This window comes from Rousettus aegyptiacus, unplaced genomic scaffold (assembly GCF_014176215.1).
Source record: "Rousettus aegyptiacus isolate mRouAeg1 unplaced genomic scaffold, mRouAeg1.p scaffold_m13_p_4, whole genome shotgun sequence".
NCBI lineage: Eukaryota > Metazoa > Chordata > Mammalia > Chiroptera > Pteropodidae > Rousettus > Rousettus aegyptiacus.
The window spans coordinates 59794113-59812211 of NW_023416307.1; the positions used below are offsets into that span (position 1 = coordinate 59794113).

The 18099-nt window shown below is 39.1% G+C and overlaps 1 protein-coding gene across 33 annotated transcripts in view; it reads left to right on the forward strand.

Annotated features, from left to right (window-relative positions):
• The window catches only part of ZBTB20 (zinc finger and BTB domain containing 20), a 736649-nt gene that overhangs the window by 569128 nt on the left and 149422 nt on the right, over window positions 1-18099 (forward strand). For 32 of the 33 annotated variants that reach the window (XM_016137771.2, XM_016137793.2, XM_016137756.2 and 29 more), the window contains one exon: window positions 5306-5345. The exons of the other annotated variant lie outside the window; for it this stretch is intronic. The gene's annotated coding sequence lies outside the window, so the exon portion shown is untranslated. The remainder of the gene's footprint in view (window positions 1-5305; window positions 5346-18099) is intronic. 33 annotated transcript variants of the gene reach the window in all.

Sequence of the window (18099 nt, forward strand, 5' to 3'; positions counted from 1 at the left end):
ACTTCCTCCTCCTCTCTCAAGCCCGATACCTATAAGAATCAGGAAGGCTCATGAGGATTTGTATGAGGTGGGATGGAGTAGCAAGATGTATCTAAGCAATGTCTTAGGCTTGGGAACAGTCCTAGACCTAATTACTGAACTTCAGTTTTTGAAATTCTCTCTTATTATTGGTCATTATTTTATCATCTAAATTTCTGAAGGTAGACGTTATTCAGAGTTATCATAGCATATTAAGGAAAGATAAAGCATCACTGTGATTCCCTTACTGTTCTTCGCAAGACGGATCCAAAAAATGGATAGTCTGGAAAAGTAGACTCCAAGATATAAATGACCATTTGTGACATTTGTAGTCTTCTTAAGACTGACCAAAAGGAATGAAAATACTTCAGGAAACATGTCTGCTGGAGACCCCAGAGTACTTAGTGGGAGATTGCACATGCTCTGTTTGCGCATCTGAATAATCCTTCCATCTGACTTTAACTTAAACCTTTGCCAGATAGAAAATAGAGAATTAAAAGCCTCCAAATTCAGGGTGCATGAAATGTCACTAAATCTAGCATAAAATTTCTTGAATCTGTCAGATAAAGGAAATCATGTATCCAGAGTGAAGACAGAATACCAATTGACAGGAACCTATGAAGCTGGTGCTTATTCTGAGGGGCATATGAATCTAAAAATCCAATATGCCTCACCTTTTGAAAACACTGGGAGCCGGAAAGGTATTAGGAAAATCAATAAGGTAAAAATCATCATCCTACTATTTGGAATGACTCCCACATAAGAATTAATTAACACAATACTTCTAGAGCATTAGAAGGATGTTAAAATGTTATCTCTAGCCACAGAAAACAAAGATCTAAACCCACCTAACTTCTAGAGAGAGTAGTTGAAAAAAAAAAAAAGATTGGAAAGATGAAAGGCCTCTCTAAGAGGTCGTTTCTGTGCTGTTGTCACTCCATTTACCCTCTTCAGATAGAAGGGTAAGTGTTGAACTTCAGTTCATCTGAATTCCTCAGTTGTCATCAGTGCAGTGACACATTCTAATTTTCTGATTCATTTGCGATGAATAAGCTCTCCCTTTTCTTTTCACAATGCTAAAAGTAACCAATTTTTTTTTGAGTGTTATGATTACTTATTTTCCTTTTTTCTATTGCTCTATTATTTTCTCTGAGCAAAGTTTGTCTCATTCTTCATCAGCCAGTGTTAATTCCATATGTAGAAAAGCCCTCGGACAGTACCAGTGCTTAGGCTTGGAGTTCATCAAGAGGAATGAGAGACTGACAACCCCTATTCTGTTTTTAACCCAGCCAGATACCTCAGCTGGCAAGTGGCTCAGCTTCCGCACCATAAAATGGGTATAATAATAGCTTTCCCTTACCACTGTGAAATATTTAGAATGCAAATCAAGCCAAACCTGCCTCCTTCCAAAGGAGAGGCTTAAAGTAGCCTACAAAATCTTGAATGAGCCCAGATTTCAAGGGGAAACATAAAGTAGGAAACACCTAGAGGTAGTGTGATTTAGTGGTTAAAATATGTAGACTTGGGAATGGTACGGACTTATTCAGATCCCAGCAGTTGTGTGATTTGGGGTAAGTTTCCCAATTTCTCAAATCTCTCTTATTTCTCCAGTATACTGGAAGTAAAGGTGTTTACTCGTGTAGTCAGGATTAAATGTTAGACAGTTAATGCTGCTTTTCAAACTTTTCCACATAGGCGATCCTCAAGTTAGAGCGAGTGATCCAATACTCAGGGTGCTGGGGACATTGCCTGAAGCAGACTGTCACAAATGAGACTTGTCAGTGAGGTCTCAGGTTTCACCCTAAAAATACATACCGATTTTGCATTCCACTCCTCAATATATTCTTGTTTGTTTCGCTAAACTGAAAGTTCCACAAAGCCAAGAACAGTATCTGTTGTATTTCTTTTATAACATCCAAGAAATACTTATTGAGTAAATGAATACATGTACAAATAAGAGTTTAAATTACTTAACCACAAGGACAACTGACTCTCTAAAGAGACAGCCATGTCTCTATTATTTATTTTGTGGCTCTGTGTACTCCCATTATACTTCTTCACCTCCCTGGGTATACCCATATTCAAATTTGAGAAGCATTTACTTAGCAGGATGCCTGAAACCACAGAAGGTACTCAATTAATAGTAACTCTATCATCTCTCTGCTCACTACTTCTCTACCTCATTGTTCCTAAGGCTCTATGACTTTTTAAAAAAGAAATTATCAAGGACTAGGAAGGTCAGCGTCCAGGAAGCCTTTAAAGGAGTCTTTGTGTCTTTAGCCTCACACACTGACCCAGGAATTTTCTATACATTTTATTTACTCTTGGATTCCACTTATAGCAACTTGTTAAAACTTTCTAGAGGCGGTGAGTGGTGGAATTGCAAGAGCTTTTTCTCTCCCTCTCCCTAGGCCAAGGGTTACTAACCTGGAATTCTTGGATGACCTCCATGGAGTCTGGGAGCTACTTGAAACTAGGGTTTAGAGGGAGTTTCTAGTAGGAAAGATTCTCATAGAGAGCTGTATCACTCTTGCCCTAGAATATTACATAAATTGAAATCAGAACTGACTAATCTTTAAGTTACAGTTAATAATACTTTTAGTTCCTTAGAGATGATGCTGTATAATAATTTCCACTCAGAAATTACAAAACTAAGATTAGACTTCCACAAGTTGCCCCTTCTCCCTCTGTCTACTCTTACCTCCCCATCCATGTTTTCATGTCTTGATTCATTTGGGCTTTGCAGTAACATATTCCTCGCTAGAAATTTGTACTCTGAACCTAGCATACCTAATGCAAATGTTTTTAATCTTATGCAAAACTATTATAGATAATTCTTTGCATTTCAGATCAAAAAAACTTACAGACATATAAGGTGAATATTACTTAAGCAGAAAGGATGCATATCAATAAAATAATAATTTGAACTGAACAAAAATAAACCTATATAGTTTAATATTGCCTAGCAGATTGTAATTCATTCAGCAAGTCGGGGCCTTTTGACGTTTATGAACATTTATGAATTGTTTAAGAACTCTGAGATTAAGTATTTAGCCTTAATATTAAATTTGGGATAGGTATTATTGTTTTCCATTAATATGTAAAGACAACAATTGTATCCAATATAACCTTCAGTTTGATTTGGTTTTAATTTGTCTTAGACTGTGACATACACACTGTGATTTTTCTCTCTACCTTGGATTCCTGTAATTGACAGCCTGTGTGTCATTTGACATCCAGAAAGATAGTTTTTTATTCCAGGACTTGGATGTGTTAGTCAATCTGGGTACAATTTGCATTGATCTCTTCTGATCACATCAAAAATTTAATTTTGACTGATTAACTTTTATGAAAAAAAAGCTCCTTGAAATTTAGAATGAAAAGATATTCTCAGATTTAAGAACAGAAGTACTAAGTATGGTTTTAAAATAATATGATATATTATTGAGAGTTATTGAGTTTATAACATGCAACAGGAAAAGTGATAAGTGAGCATATTTCATAGATAACCATCAAACATATTTTTCTCCTTTTCCTCAAAGGCCAGGAAAGAAAGTAAGCTCAAAAAGAGTTGAGCAAGAGGGAGGACAAATAAGAAAGACAGAGGGAAAGAAGGAATGGTGGAAGGGAGGGAGATGGGGAAAGAAAAGCATTTTAAAAGGTGTACCAGTACAATGGTCTAGGATCCTGGCTTGCAGAAGAGAGTGGAATGTAGCAAAACTTAGAGCTCTAAAGTCTTTGAAGACTAGTCAGTCACATATTATATACATTTCAGGTTTCTATGTGTTTTCAATGAATCGTACATAACCTAATCATCTTGCTTAAACTTTTCATTAAACTCATCAATTTTGTGAAACAATTTGAAAGTAGTGGAGACCTACAACCTCTCTTGTGTTAGCATACTTAATGATCAGGTTTTCACCTCAACTCTTCTTGTCCAAGGAAGAGAACACCATCCTTTATTTACACTTGCATGTGCATGGACAGGGTTTCACCTCAGCCATAAAGTGGAAACTTTTTCTTTAAAGGAACCCCTATGAGGATGCATTTGTCTAGAAAACTTGCTGAGAAGTGAAGTCCCTTTAATTGCCAGTTTTCTGTTTTAGCCTTATTCTATGCTGTTATTTAATCAGACCCTTCTACTTAATCTCTTTTAATATGGTTTGTTTTGAATATTTCTGGAGGCCCTATGTGAAGTGGTTAAAATCACGGTGTCAGAGAGACAAGAATTCAATCAGTGCATATTAAGTTTTTGATGTATTCGAGTGAAATGGCGGTGGGGAGACCTGCTTTGTTTTCTCAGAATCCTTGTTTGGCTTATTAATTTCTTGTGGATCTTCTGTCACTTCAGTTTTATTCTTCCGTAAAAGAAGCTAGCCAAATGATGGTGATCAGTCCAGTCCCATAATAGCTTATTTGGCTTGTGAGTTAAAGATTACAAATGAGAATTCTTAGATTTGAAATATAGAATGAGAAACAATTAAGATCAGCCTCCCAAATCTGAAGTTGTCATCGTTAGGGATGTGTTTTGGGGGATAGATGCTCTCGTTTAAAATTATTTTGTCAGAGGGGACATTCCTAGGCTGGAGAGACAGGGTCGACGAGGCCGCATCGAGTCCTCAACCAGCACTAACCCAAGTCCCCAGCTGAGGGCCGACAATGCCTACAGGTGCTGAATTTGTCCAGAGGATCTTCTGGGCATTACACCTACTATTTTACCCCTAACAGAACCAAAGTTTATTAGAGGTTGCCTCATCTTTGTCAAAGTTAGCTAAAATTTGTCCCGTGCTACATAGTAAAATTTTAACCTATTCTAGCCAGTAGATATTTATGCAGCAATAGAAATGTTCTACCTATAAGGCAGCCAATAGCCACAGGTAGCTATTGAGTACTCGAAATGTCACTAAGTGGGACAGAAGAACTAAACATTTAATTTTTTTATTAAATTTTAATTTAACTTTGAATAGATAAATGTGGCTGGCAGCTACTGTAGTGAACAGCACAGCTCTACGAACTGTTCATATAATTCAGATTAGGATGAAGTTGACAAAGAGGTCGGCACTCTTTGTGCTGGGAAGAATTGTGTTGGTCACAGAGCAAGGGGTCACACCTTTGGACAATATTATGAGGCTGGATCTCCTTTTCCTTGTGCTACAGGTAACGAAATAGGCTCCTACTGCTTGTGTTTTAGGAGTCCCGCCTATACAGTGCTTAGATTTGCTTTCCTTCTCCCCACAGTATCATTGGGTTCATTTTTAATTCCTTATTTTTTCTTTGATTTTCACAGTTCCTTGACCATCAATCTAAGGCCTGCTCCTTCTCTTCATGTAAGTAAAAGTGGTTCCTTTACTTTGCAAAAAAGCGTCAAATGTGGGAAATTTGTGTCTCTGTCAGCATGTTGTCTAGCTGACTTTGTTGTGGTTTCCAGCACTTCTTTGGTATGTGCCAGCTTCTTCTGCATTTGGAGCTGATGCTGTTGTGGTAGTTGTTCTTGCCATATGTGAGAGGCTGAAAAGACCAGCGGCCCCAGTGACTGGACTTTATATATGGAGGCTGCCTTTTACTCAGCCACAGCTGCTGTTTGCAAAAGTCACTGCCCTTCCAAGCTATAGTTTACATTCTTCAACCAGATACTAGCAGCAGTTGGGCTTTTTTTTGGGGGGGAGGCGGGGGGGGGGACTCCGCTGCCAATCAGTGAACAATTATTTATTTTTCAGTTTTACATCCATCCCTGGATTCAGTGGTTTTTAATTTCAACTTCTAGATCAGAGCTTTCATTTATTGACAAAATTTCTAATATCCTTTTACTAAGAAGTACAACAGTAAAGCACAAGACTTCAGCCCACTTAGGTTAAAATTGAGTGTAAAATTGTAAAGACCAGAAAGAAGGGAGGTGGGGAAACCCAGGATTACATGCGCCAGGAGGTTTATATAAGGTACCTTTTTTTTTCTGTTTCTTTTTCTTCGTTCAGAAAAGATGCAAGTCATTGGGGGCAGGGGCTGTGGATTTTAGATACTAAGAGAGAATATTTACTATTTAAAGCCCAAATTGCTAGGCTACACTGAATGGGCTTGGAGAAATTTTACCTCAAAAGAGATTGTAGGGTAATGAACCCAATAATCGAAATCACTACATGAGACACCACCCAAGACATGCCACAGGTAGTGGCAGTCACCTCATGTGATAAATAATGATTTGTTTGTTTGTTTGTTTGTTTGTTTAAATGGCCCCTTCCAGCTGCTTCTCACTCCAATGAGGATAACTGGTTCCTTATTCACAACATTATATCTTACTTCACTGACTGCTCAGTCTGAGATATTCCTTGAGTTGTAATCATTTGCACAGAAAGGATGTTCCTATGGCTCTTTAGTTTATGTGTGACTTTCACTAATATTCTTAGAAGCTAGTTAAATATATTTAGAGGAGCTGAATCCTCCAAAGGATGCCCAGGCTAAGATCTAAAGTGACAGTTATTTGACAGAAAAAGGAGATTGATTAAACTCCCCAAAGACTGGTGCTGTGTGTAATGCATTTATACAGCAGGAGTGGGTCCTCCTTGCCCCTGACAAGTCTTGTTATTCCTTTTTCTCAGTGTTGATAGAGTGAGTCTGTCAATGCTTTGGAGGGTGTCAGTGTGCGTGCTTATGGTTACAGCTGCATGTCTCCGCGTCCCTGCCTCAGTTACCTAGCACTGCATATTTCCAGTCCTCTGGCTGGCAAATCATTTTTGTTACATTTCTTTGTGTAACAACGGTTCGCATAATAGCTCTGTGTTAGACAAGGCATTAATCCTCGCATCACCGGGGATGAGTCAGCACAGTGCACTCCTGCCCGCATGGCTCGGCTATTATGACGTCAGCACTGTAGGGCGAGCCTCAGACACCAGCAGTACAGGGGGCTGGAGACCTGTGTCACAGATTAGAAATCAAGGGGGAGACCTTTTAGATAAAAAATATAATTGGAAGGCTGTCTCTGGCTCATAGGAAAATGTGAAGCTGATTCTATGCTACATCAACCATCAATCAAGCAGCTTCTAGAGAGATCCTAGTTTTTAACCAGAGATAAGGCTGGGAGAATGACCTGTAATGAGCTGATTGCCCATTCATGTACCCACTAACCTTGTCCCACTCCCGGGCTATGCTTGCTGGGATTGTTCCAAATCCTGAGCTGCCTTTATTTCAGGGGTGGCAAGGCCTGTGACAGTCCTGCTGTCCTCGGGTGCCCCACAGACACAGCTGATGGCTCCAGAGGTGGTGCCCCAGATGTCCATCCAAGAGAAAAGAAAGGTTCCTTGGGAACAGATCAGAACATCATCTTCCCAGTGCTTCTAGCTCCTAGTGCCTCTGCAGTGGCCTCCACCAGGCAGGTGCAGAATTCTGCCTATTCAACCTTCTCTCCTTGGCACGGCATTTTGTCCAAAGTCCCAATCTGGATTTGACACAGATTTCAATAGGAACTGAATAGCTTCCAGCTGTTCCCCCAAGAGTTTTCCATTTCATTACTCTTTAGCAGAAACAAAGAAGAGCCCTGCAAAACCTGCCACGCTTCCTTAAAGCAGGTATCATAGACTTGACCTATTTGGGAAACCCGGTTCGTATAAGTTAGACCTCTCCACACTTCAGATTCCGATTCATTCTCAGGACGATACCTTTCAATTTAAAAAATTAAGTGTTGAAAAAACTGAAAATTCACTGCCTTAATGATATTGTCTGTTAACAAGATATTTCTCCATCGTACCATCTATCCCTCACTGTTACTCTCACCCTGTGATAACCATCAGAAAGTACCCCACTTCGGGAATCTTCTGCCTTTGTTAAGCCTCCAAGAGGCTCCCACCGTGCCTATGGAAGCTCATACTACTGCTCGGCTTAGTTTTGATTAATTATTAAGCACAGCTCTTTATTCAGTTTTCAGTCAACAAACATTTAAGGAAAGCTAGTCACTGTGCTTGGTACCTGGAACCCCAAGATAAATAAGAAGTGCTTCCTGTTGTTAAGAACCTCACAGTCTGGTAGGAGAGATAAACAGTAAGCAAAGGCTATACTAAGTGATAGGCACCAGAATGGAAGTTTATACCAGATGTAGTGAGGGGAACCAGAAAGATGTGCCCATCTACATCTGAAGAGGTACCCAAGCTGGGCCTTAAAGTCTAAAGAATGAGTTGCCGTTTACTGCGTGGATGTGGAGGAGGGTAAAGCAAAATGATATTCAGGGGGAAAAAGCAAAAGCTTTTGCAAAGTCAGTAGGTACTGAGCAGCAGCCAGATCCAGAGGACAGTATAGTTAGTGTGGCTTTAGCATGGTGGTTGGAAGAGGAGCCTGAGAGATGACACTGAAAAATGTAGGAGGCAAATCACAGAGGGCCTAGTATGCCGTGCACAGGAAGGGTTTTGGGCTTGATGCTGCAATTTTGAGGAGGCTTTGACGAATCTTAACCCGATTCGTTTTGTAGGAAAAGAACACTCTGGTGATCATAGAGATGGCTGACTGAGGGAAGGAAGACCAGGTCAAAAGTGAAAACGAAAGGCCTGCAGGGGAGTGGGAGTGGAGAGGGGAGGCCGTGAGGTAGTATTTGCATAGATGTTGACGATGCATAGTACTAGCATGTCTTGGCCCAGTGCATCGCCCCTGCCTCCTCGGAAGAAAGGCTGATGTATTTGTGTGGGGCCAAATTGCAGATCCAAGTGTATCTTTACGGGAGCTTCATCAGAGACCTCAATCTGAATCTGACCTCACTCTGAGCTGCTGTCTACTGGTCTCCAGAGAGATGCGTGTCTGCTTCTATAGTGGACTTCGGAGAGGAGCAGGCAGATACGGAAGACACATTCTCGGTGCCCTGCTTTTTCTCTTCTTTCACCTGAAAATGAAAAAATTTCTCGAGAATATCCCCCTATAGTCAATTAATGCCCCAGTTTTCTATCATTTTCCCATTGCTGCCTTTTTCTAAGCAGAAGTTTCAAACCATTGAGCTGAATTCCAACTTATGCACAGCCGGGTGTTGAAACAATTCAATATATTCATTCCTTCTTTCTGAATTAGAGTTCACCATAAGCGTGCTTTTCTCCTGTTCACTTTGGGCTGCCAGGACAATTTAAAGGAAATTTTCAACAGCTTATGTTTCATGTACCATGTTCTCTTTTACAAATGGGAGTATATGCGTGGGTGTGTTTAAGTCTTCTCTATACTGCTTTCTGGAGAAAGGTTTGAGAAGATGAGCAAGACAAGGAATAGGGACCTATTGAAAGCCCAGGTCCCTTCAGTGACCTGAGTGCAGAATGTAGGCTGGTAATCAGATGGTCAATTATGTGTTTGTCAAAACACAGTGGGCTGCATTCCAGACTGCCAGCTTTGGAGGCCCAGCTTCTGCCAACCAAATGTCATCTGGGAACATGCAACACTGGGCACTGTGAAGGAGTTTGAAATAGACCATGCCACAGCCAACCGACTGCCAGTCTTATAGCACCAATATGGCATGCACAGCCGGGCCCCATGTTTCAGAGCTCAGGAATTCACTGTACTAAATTCAAGAGGTCAGATGGGTTCATGTTTTCAAAGCCTATGTTCTCTGCTTTGAACATTGTGACTTGCTCCTCAGCAATTTCCAAGGGATTTTTCCAGTCACATCTCTGTGGAAACCACTCTTTTTGTGATGGTTATAAGAGCCTTGTAAATGTCCCAGAGGAGAGAAAAAAAATAAACCCGCTCTGACAACGACTGTGATTCTGACAGAGGAATTCCAACTCTTAGGAAATTACATTAAAGGTTCATAGCTTTTAAAATATCAGGAACCACCTTGGCAACTTATAAAAAGCAGAAGGGCTTTGCCTATTTTATAAAGTGATTTGCATATACCTGCATAAATAATGTCCCCACCTGTACTTTTATGCATTTAGGTTGAATAAATTAAATTCAGTGATCTTTAAAATATTCACTGCCTTTCATTGCTCAGATACCATTTTCAGGACCCTTCCTCCTCATTTCTTCCTGTGGTAGTAGTGGCTGTTTATTCAATCTTTCGACTAACTCAAAGAATCAAAACACCCTGCAGACCCATCTACCACGGCCAGGAGCATTGCCTTCCTCCGCTTACATTTCTCTTAGCCTTTCTACCTAAGACCATGAGGTCCATATGTGTTTCATAAAGGAAAATGGGGAGTATATTGCTAAGATGAAAGCACAGCACAAGATAAGATGAAACTCCCCTTCCTATATGTAAATCCAACTTGCACTGATACACATCTTGGGGACACACACATATTAACCTTCCTTTTATTTGGCCACAGCCAACCACCCGGCCACTAAACTGTATCAATTGTAACTTGGGCCTTCAAATCAAAGCCTGGTCAGCAAGACAGCCTTGAGCACAATCATCCTGTAAGACATTAGTAAGCACTTACTGTATACAAGGAATCGTGATTAGTAGGGAGTTAAAACATAAATCTGGGTCACTGCCGTTGCTTGCTTTTAAGGAAGTTAAAATTGAATTGGGAAAAGAAGTTCCACTTTTGAGTGTTCCATATGCACATAAGACAATAAATGACAATTCCAAAAGGAACGATACAGTCTGGTAAGTACTATAGGATTTCATTCATAAAAGAGAGACTTGAGGGCTGGAAAGCCTTATGTAAAATGTGATTTAGCTGGGTCTTGAAAAATGGCTTGAATGTAAAAAAGATGAAGAGTAAAAAAAGATATTCTAAACGAAAGCACAAACCTAAGTGTTGGATTCTTTGAGGGGGTCCAATAAATAGTGCTGCTCAAATTCTAAACCCATTGAAAAAGAAGATGAAAGAACTAATAGCTGGGGAACCAAAATTTTTTATAAAGGCCAGGTTGAAAGATGTAGCTTAATTTAAGTAATAAAATGGGCTTGCTGACTCACTTTCCTTCAATCTAAACCTTGGGAAAGCCCTCCCAAGGGAAAATTTGGATTCTCATAAGAGCAACGCTTTTCCAGGTTATAAACTCGAACTAATCTAAGTAGGAAAGGAAGGAGAAAGAGGCTGACTTCTGCACCTGTAATCTTTGATAGATCTGTTCCACCTGAGAAACACAGACCAAGTGCTGTCTCACCAACAGGGTGATTTTCCTCCCAGGGGAAATGTAAGGAATGGGGCAAGGCGTGTTTAGAAAACTTCCTTCTGGAAATGAGGAGTGGGGAAGAGGCATTCCTACGAACCCTAATCTCCACAAGTTTGGAGAACAAGACGAAGAAGTACTGAGTGAGATGAAAATTGGAACCAGAGCCAAGAGGTCGAACAAGACTCTCATTTTTCTAATGGGACATACCTGGGGTTGGAACCAGAAGTCACAGCATTACTGAAGTTCTCAACTGAGGGGAGCCTTTTCAGATTCTCAAAGTTACCAGAATTGGAACTGCAGGGAACAGGCAGGAAAGGAAGATTATGAACTAAATCCTAATTGAGGAAAACAAAATACAAAAACTCTTGTCTTTTGTTAAACTAACAATAACAATAAGAAATAACATTTTTCCCCTTTTTAAAAAAGAAGGAATAACATTTTTTAAGTGCTTGCTTTCCCTTTAGGCACTGGACAAAATAATTTTAATGGCTATCTGATTTAACCTTTAAAACTACTCTTATTAAATAGATACTGTTATAATCCCAATTTTGAAGATGAAACAGATTTAGCATGTTTGAGTAATTTTTCTAAGAATATCTATTTAGTCATAGAGATAGAACTTGACTCTTAAGACTATCCGTCTTAAAAAACCTTGGCCAAATTTCATTAAACACAAAACGAGTGTATACTAAATGCTGAAGCGAAGCGAAGCAGACATGGTCTCTGCCCTACTAGAGCTTACAATCTGAGGGATGGAAGACAGATATTAATCACATGATCACACAAAAGAACTTATAATTACAAACAGTGCTACTGCTATGAAATAAAAGTGCCGGTTGCTCTAAGAACATATAGAAGAGGGAGATCTAAGTGAGTCTGGAAGTCAGGAGACACTTCCTTGAGAAAGTGATATTTGAGCTAATAGCTGAAGAAGATAAACAAGAAGTGAGATTAGATGGTGGACGAGGTTTCTAGGAAGGGGGCATAGCGTGGGTGAAGGCCCCGAGTATAGTTGGAAAGAGAGAGAATGAGATGAAGAGCAGCCCAGGTTAAGGTTGAAGAGATACATAAGGCCTGATGATGTCGGCATCTTTGTAGGCTGTGTTAAGCACTTTCCTCAGGGCGATGGGAAAGCAAACTTAAGAAGAAAAGTGGCCTGATCAACTTTGTATTCTAAAAAGATATGCTACTCTTAGACAACTATCCCAGAGAGAAGGAAAAATATCCACACAAAAACCTGTACACCAGAGTTCATAACAGCTTTATTTGTGATAGTCCCAAACTGGAAACCAACAACAAAATTACCTCCTATGAGTGAATAGTTAAACAAACTAGTATGTCCATACTATGGAATACTGCTCAGCACTAAAAAGTAATGAACTCTAGATACATGCAACAACTTGGATACAACACACAGGTATCAAGCTGTGTGAAAAAAGCTAATCTCGAGATTACATACTTTATTATTCCATTTATATAGCATTCTTGAATGACAGTTATACAGATGGAGAATGGATTAGTGGTTGACAGAGGTTAGGGGGTGGAGGAGAGATGGAGCTGAGTGTAACTATAAAAGAGTAGCAAGAAATATTTATATTCTTTTGATGGAACTGTTCTGTATTTTCTGTGGTGGTGGTCACATAAATAAATACATACAATATAATAGCACATAAATAAATACACAGGTGCATGTAAAACTGGTGAAATCTGAATAAGGTGAATGGATTGTACCAATGTCAATTTCCTGGTTGTGATATTGTACTATAGTTATACAAGATATTACTGTTGGACAGAACTAGGTAAAGGGTAAAGGATAATCTCTCTGTGTTATCTCTTACAACTACCTGTTACCACTACAATAAAATAATATATATTAGACACATCATACAAGGATGTTGGCTGAACCTATTATGGTTATCATTTCACAATATGTGTAAATCTAACTATCTCACTCTATGCTTTAAATTTATATAGTGATGTATGTCAATTATTTCTCCGTAAATCTGGGGGAAAAAAGACTATTGGCCATTTAAGTTGTTACAACTTTTTGTCTTTACAAATAATGCAGAAAAAAATAATAATCTTGAAATTAAAAGTTTAAAAAGATAGATCTAGCTAGTGTCATGTGGTAAATGGTCTGGATGGAGGCTGTTGTAGTAGACCAGACAAGAGATAGGCGAGGGTAGTGACAGTGGGAATGATGGAGGAAAATAAATGGAACCTAGCAACAGTTATAAGTAAAATGTACAAGATAGTCCTATGGATTGGATGTGGTAAATGAAGGAGGAAGAAGTGGCAACTATGACCAGGGGCTTTACGTTTATAAAACTATATGAAGGATGGTGCCATTTGGTTACAAAACACCAAAGGAGAATTGGGGTGGAGAGAAGACAATAAAATCTGTTTTCGAGATGCAAAGTACGAGGTGCTTTTGAAAAACGTAAGTAAGCATAGGGAGTTGAATATATACAACTGGAATTGAGAAGTAAAATGAAGGCAAATGAAACTGTTGGCATAGATGATATTGCCTAGGGACAGGGTTAGATTGAGAAGAAAGCCCAAATTGGGACTTGAAGAACTCTTAATATTTCATCAGCTCGTAGAGAAAAAATGAGGCTGTGAAACATCCTCAGAAGGAACAGCTAAAAAGGTAGCAGGAAAATCAGAAAACATTGACACAGAGACAAGAGACGAGAACATTTCAAAGAGAATGGTCGGTAATGAGAAGTGCTACTGAGAGGCCAAGTAAGTTTAGAACTGAAAAATATGCATTTAATACATTAATTTGGAAGTTATTGTTGAAAGTGAGAGAAGTGGTCACCTGTTTGCAATGGGATAAGGAAAGAGTAAGAGGTGAAGAAATAGAGACCGCAAATGTGGATAACTGCTAGAAGTTTCACTGTAAAGGAAATGAAAATGAGCTAGTGTAATAACTTGGGAAGGGGAAGAGGAGGTCAAAAGAAGTTTTGGAAAAAACGGAAACACTGGCATTTTTATCTGCTCATGGGAAGGACACCGTGGAAAGGAGTGATTCAGAGTACAGGAGAGAGAGGAGACGGATGATTGGTAGTGTAAGATTCCTGGTAATGCTAGAGACATGGGACTCTGAGCATAAGTGCAGGGATAAAAGGACAGACCCAATCTATTATTACAGGAAAGAAGGAAAAGATAAGGCAAGATGCAAGCCATGTGCAGACTTGGTGCTGAAAGTTCGGAAAGTTTCCCCGACAATGGCTCCTAGAGAGCAAGGTCCTGCTAAGAATAGATGGAAAGGAGCTTTGAGGGAAGTAGTGGTTTAAAATATTTCTCCGGAGTTGACCAGAGAAGCACCGCGGATCCTCCTTGGCGGTGTGGAAGTCCTGGGTGTGTCTGGTGGGACAATGTTGATGACCTGTCTGCATTGTGAAACTGCATCCAGTAGTTCAATGACCAAGGTAGGAGATCAGAGGAGGTGTGTATTTGAGTTCAAATTAGGATGGTGTTTTTGCCAGTATGTGTAAAAAGACATCAGAGCTTTTGCTTCTTTTAGGTTCTAGCTGAGGCCAGAATTAAAGGGCAGTAAGTGGGCTCAGTCCAGTTCTCCAAGTCTCTGGTGAGCGCCAACATTGCACCGGGCACTGTTTGGCACAGAAAAGTTGGAGGTGAATAAGACAGCATCTCTGACCTCAAATAGCTCACAGTCTAGGGAAGTTTGAAGGCTGCCATTTGGTCCAAAAGGCCAGGAATAGGTGATTAGAAAACTTTTGCCAAAAGACACAGAGACCCATGTCATTCCTTTTCTTCTTATGCCTGCTCCTTCCTTCCATCCTAGCATTACTCACTTCTTTTCTTGCTTTCTCAGAAAATATCTACTATCTTCCAAACCTCTAATATGCATCATACATATGTAGTGATAACTCTGATTTCTTCATCATTATTTTGCTAAAATATGATCAATTAGGAATAATTAGATAACCTACTTTAAGTGTAGTATTGGTACTGTGTGAATTTTCTCTAATTTTCAAGAGCTAGCATCTAACTGTGCAGAAAAGCTATTTACTTAAAAGAGGGATGGAGAGAACAAGAGTGAGTAGCTAAGAGAGGAAGAAAAGAAGGGACAGAAAGCTAATTATCTGTAAAAGACTTTATGTAACAGCTTGTCCTTGTTATTCAAGGGAACTCTCATTTGTAATGAAAAGAAGAGCCTCAATTTTTAATGGTAGTCTCTACCATCAGCCTCCAAAAACAGCTTCCAGACCTGGAGACATTCCAGAGTACTATAGATTAATTAAATTCCAGCTTCTAGCAGTGTAAGACAAGATGTAAAGAAGACCTGAAGAATATGGAAATTCCCGACTTTCAATAGAAGTGAATTCCTTACTCAGATTTATTGTAAGCATTATAAATTGGTGGCTTAGAAAGAGGTGATGGCAATGGTGGCTTTCTTCAATTTCAACACATTCCATTCTGTTAGATTCCCTTTAGGAAATGACATTAGGGCAATTCAACTCAACACTAAATTGCAGATACATCTGGGGTAAAACTTGGCAGCTGTTGAGCAAAACAGCTGTATTTTTTTTTTAATATTTACTTCTTTCATGATTCTATAATTCACGCTTATTGTAAAATATTAAGAAAGTATAGGGTAAGGAGAAAACATCCATAATCCTACTGCACAGAAACTACCACTAACAATTTTTGAGATCACTTTCTAGTCTCTTCTCTGGATTTTAACATAATTTATTTCACATTATATCTATATGGTTGTTCCCTATTTTTAACTAAATGTTATATAATATAGAATTTTCAGTATAATTGCAAACTCTTAATAAATACCACTGTAATGTCTGAATAATTTTCTATCACAGAAAACCCCCCAAATTTGACTAACTTTGGCCTAGATATAGATGCATGGGTCATTTCCAGTATTTGCGCTTTAAAGTCTTTTAAGGTAAGAACTACAGTGCATCACCTGAATTGCCAGAATTGGAGGAAAACTGAGGTAGCCAGTAATTAAGAAAATGGTCAGGCAATGACATCAGTCTATTAAGAGAGTTACTAATTGTTAATGGCTATAGAATTCATATTTGAATTTTCAAGTAATTTTCCCCTTTAAGTAAAAGTTCTAATTTTTATTTCTAAAAAGTATGAACTTAGTTTTGTTTGAATTCATCACAATGATGATGTAGAAAGAAGGTAAAATTTATTCAGAATCTCACCACCCAGAGATAACTAGCCACTATTAACACTTCGGCAAATATATTTCCTACATATCAATTTATCTGCTTTTTTTTTTCTCTTTGCCTTGCTCTTTCCAAAATGAAAGGAACACCTACTTGCTATTTAGTAATCTTCTTTTTCATTCAACATTGTCATAGGCATTTTCCATTTAATAAATAGAGATCTATATTATCTTTTCGACAGTTATATTGTACTCCAATATGTGAATAATTTATTGAATCAGTCACTTAAGATATTTGAAGTGGTAGCCATTTAAGATATTGGAAATATTTTCTAACTAAATAATGTCATAGTGTCTACCTTTTTACATATATGCATTTTTTAATGCACTTACCTAATTATCTCCTCAGGATAAATTTCTCATAGTGGAACTAACTGCCAAAGTTAAAAGTACCTGTTGCTAACCTGTCCTCCAGTAAAATTGTATCAATGTGTACCTCCACCAACAAAGAAAAAGATTGCCTATTTCTCTGCACCTTCCAAATTCTATAATTGTAATTTTTGCCATATAAGTGCATCTTTCATACTGGGGGTATGAAATTCTTTTTTCAGGCATGAAACCAAAGTCTGAAAATGTAAAGAAAAGTATATTAAATTTTATTACACAAAAAATGTCACTATGGTAGAAAATATTTTTTTAACTGGGAAATATATTTGTGACATATTCCAAATATTTTAAGAGTGGTTATAAATCAACAATGAAAAGATGATTAAAACAATAAAAATTTGGCAAGGGCAAATGAGCGATCTAACTCGTGTTTCGTTGTTTGGCTTCATTCTTTCCTGCAAAGGCGGTGCTGCCTGAAGTCCTGCGAGGTCACCTCAAGTGTCCTTTCCTATGCTCTGATAGCAACACCCCACCCTCGCTGCCCTCCTGGGGAATGTTGTGGGGAACGAAGCACCAACCAGGGGACATGCAGAGTTTCTGGTTGGAGGTGCAGTTAGTGCTTCTCCTGGTTACATATATTTATGTTTATTTGGCATCACCATCTACCAGAGGGACATGCTAAATGTTCACTCACACGAATGTAAAAATGATCATCTAAGCTCTGCCATGGAACTCCAGAATCAGTAAATTTTGGGGAAAGGAGAAATACACAATGCCGACATTGCCTGAGCCATGTCTCTAGGGCAGAATTGACACTATTCTTCTACCAGATGCAGATAAAGATTTCTGGATGTCTGTATAAATAAAGTGTTAGAGACCATGTCATCAGTGTCCTCCGCCTTTCCCTCTCTCGCTCTCTCTGATTCTCATGTGTATTACTTATGTGCTTAATGAAATGGAATATTTTCCAGCAACTTCAGGGAAAGTGAAAAAAAGCTAGAGAGGCAAAAATGCCATATTGACAGTGTCGGTCCCTGCCTCCACAATGCAAACGGTGACAAGGCGTCTTCCCTGTGTTTGGGGATACGGAGCATCTGTGTTCTGGGGCTGAGTCCCCAAACCTTTTAGAGTGACAGGACTGTCCTGAGTGGTAATTGAAGCATTCCGCAGCACAGGTAGTTCATTTGCAGGCGATAAGGGATGGGATGTGCTCGGGGACGTTCTTTCTCCCTCTTTAGTGGAAAACTATATATTGAAGGTATCTGTGCCTTAAATCCTTAGGCAGTGTCCAGAAAGGGAGCATAAGAGAGGCGAAACATGTCAAAGATTGTATGCAACCCCCTTAGGCCAACTACGAGCTAAGGAGAATGGTAAGAACCAGGCCTAGTAAATGGCGTGTTCTCTACCCGAGCGGTCGAACTCCCCAGGAAGTGTGAGGATGTGGTTAGAGC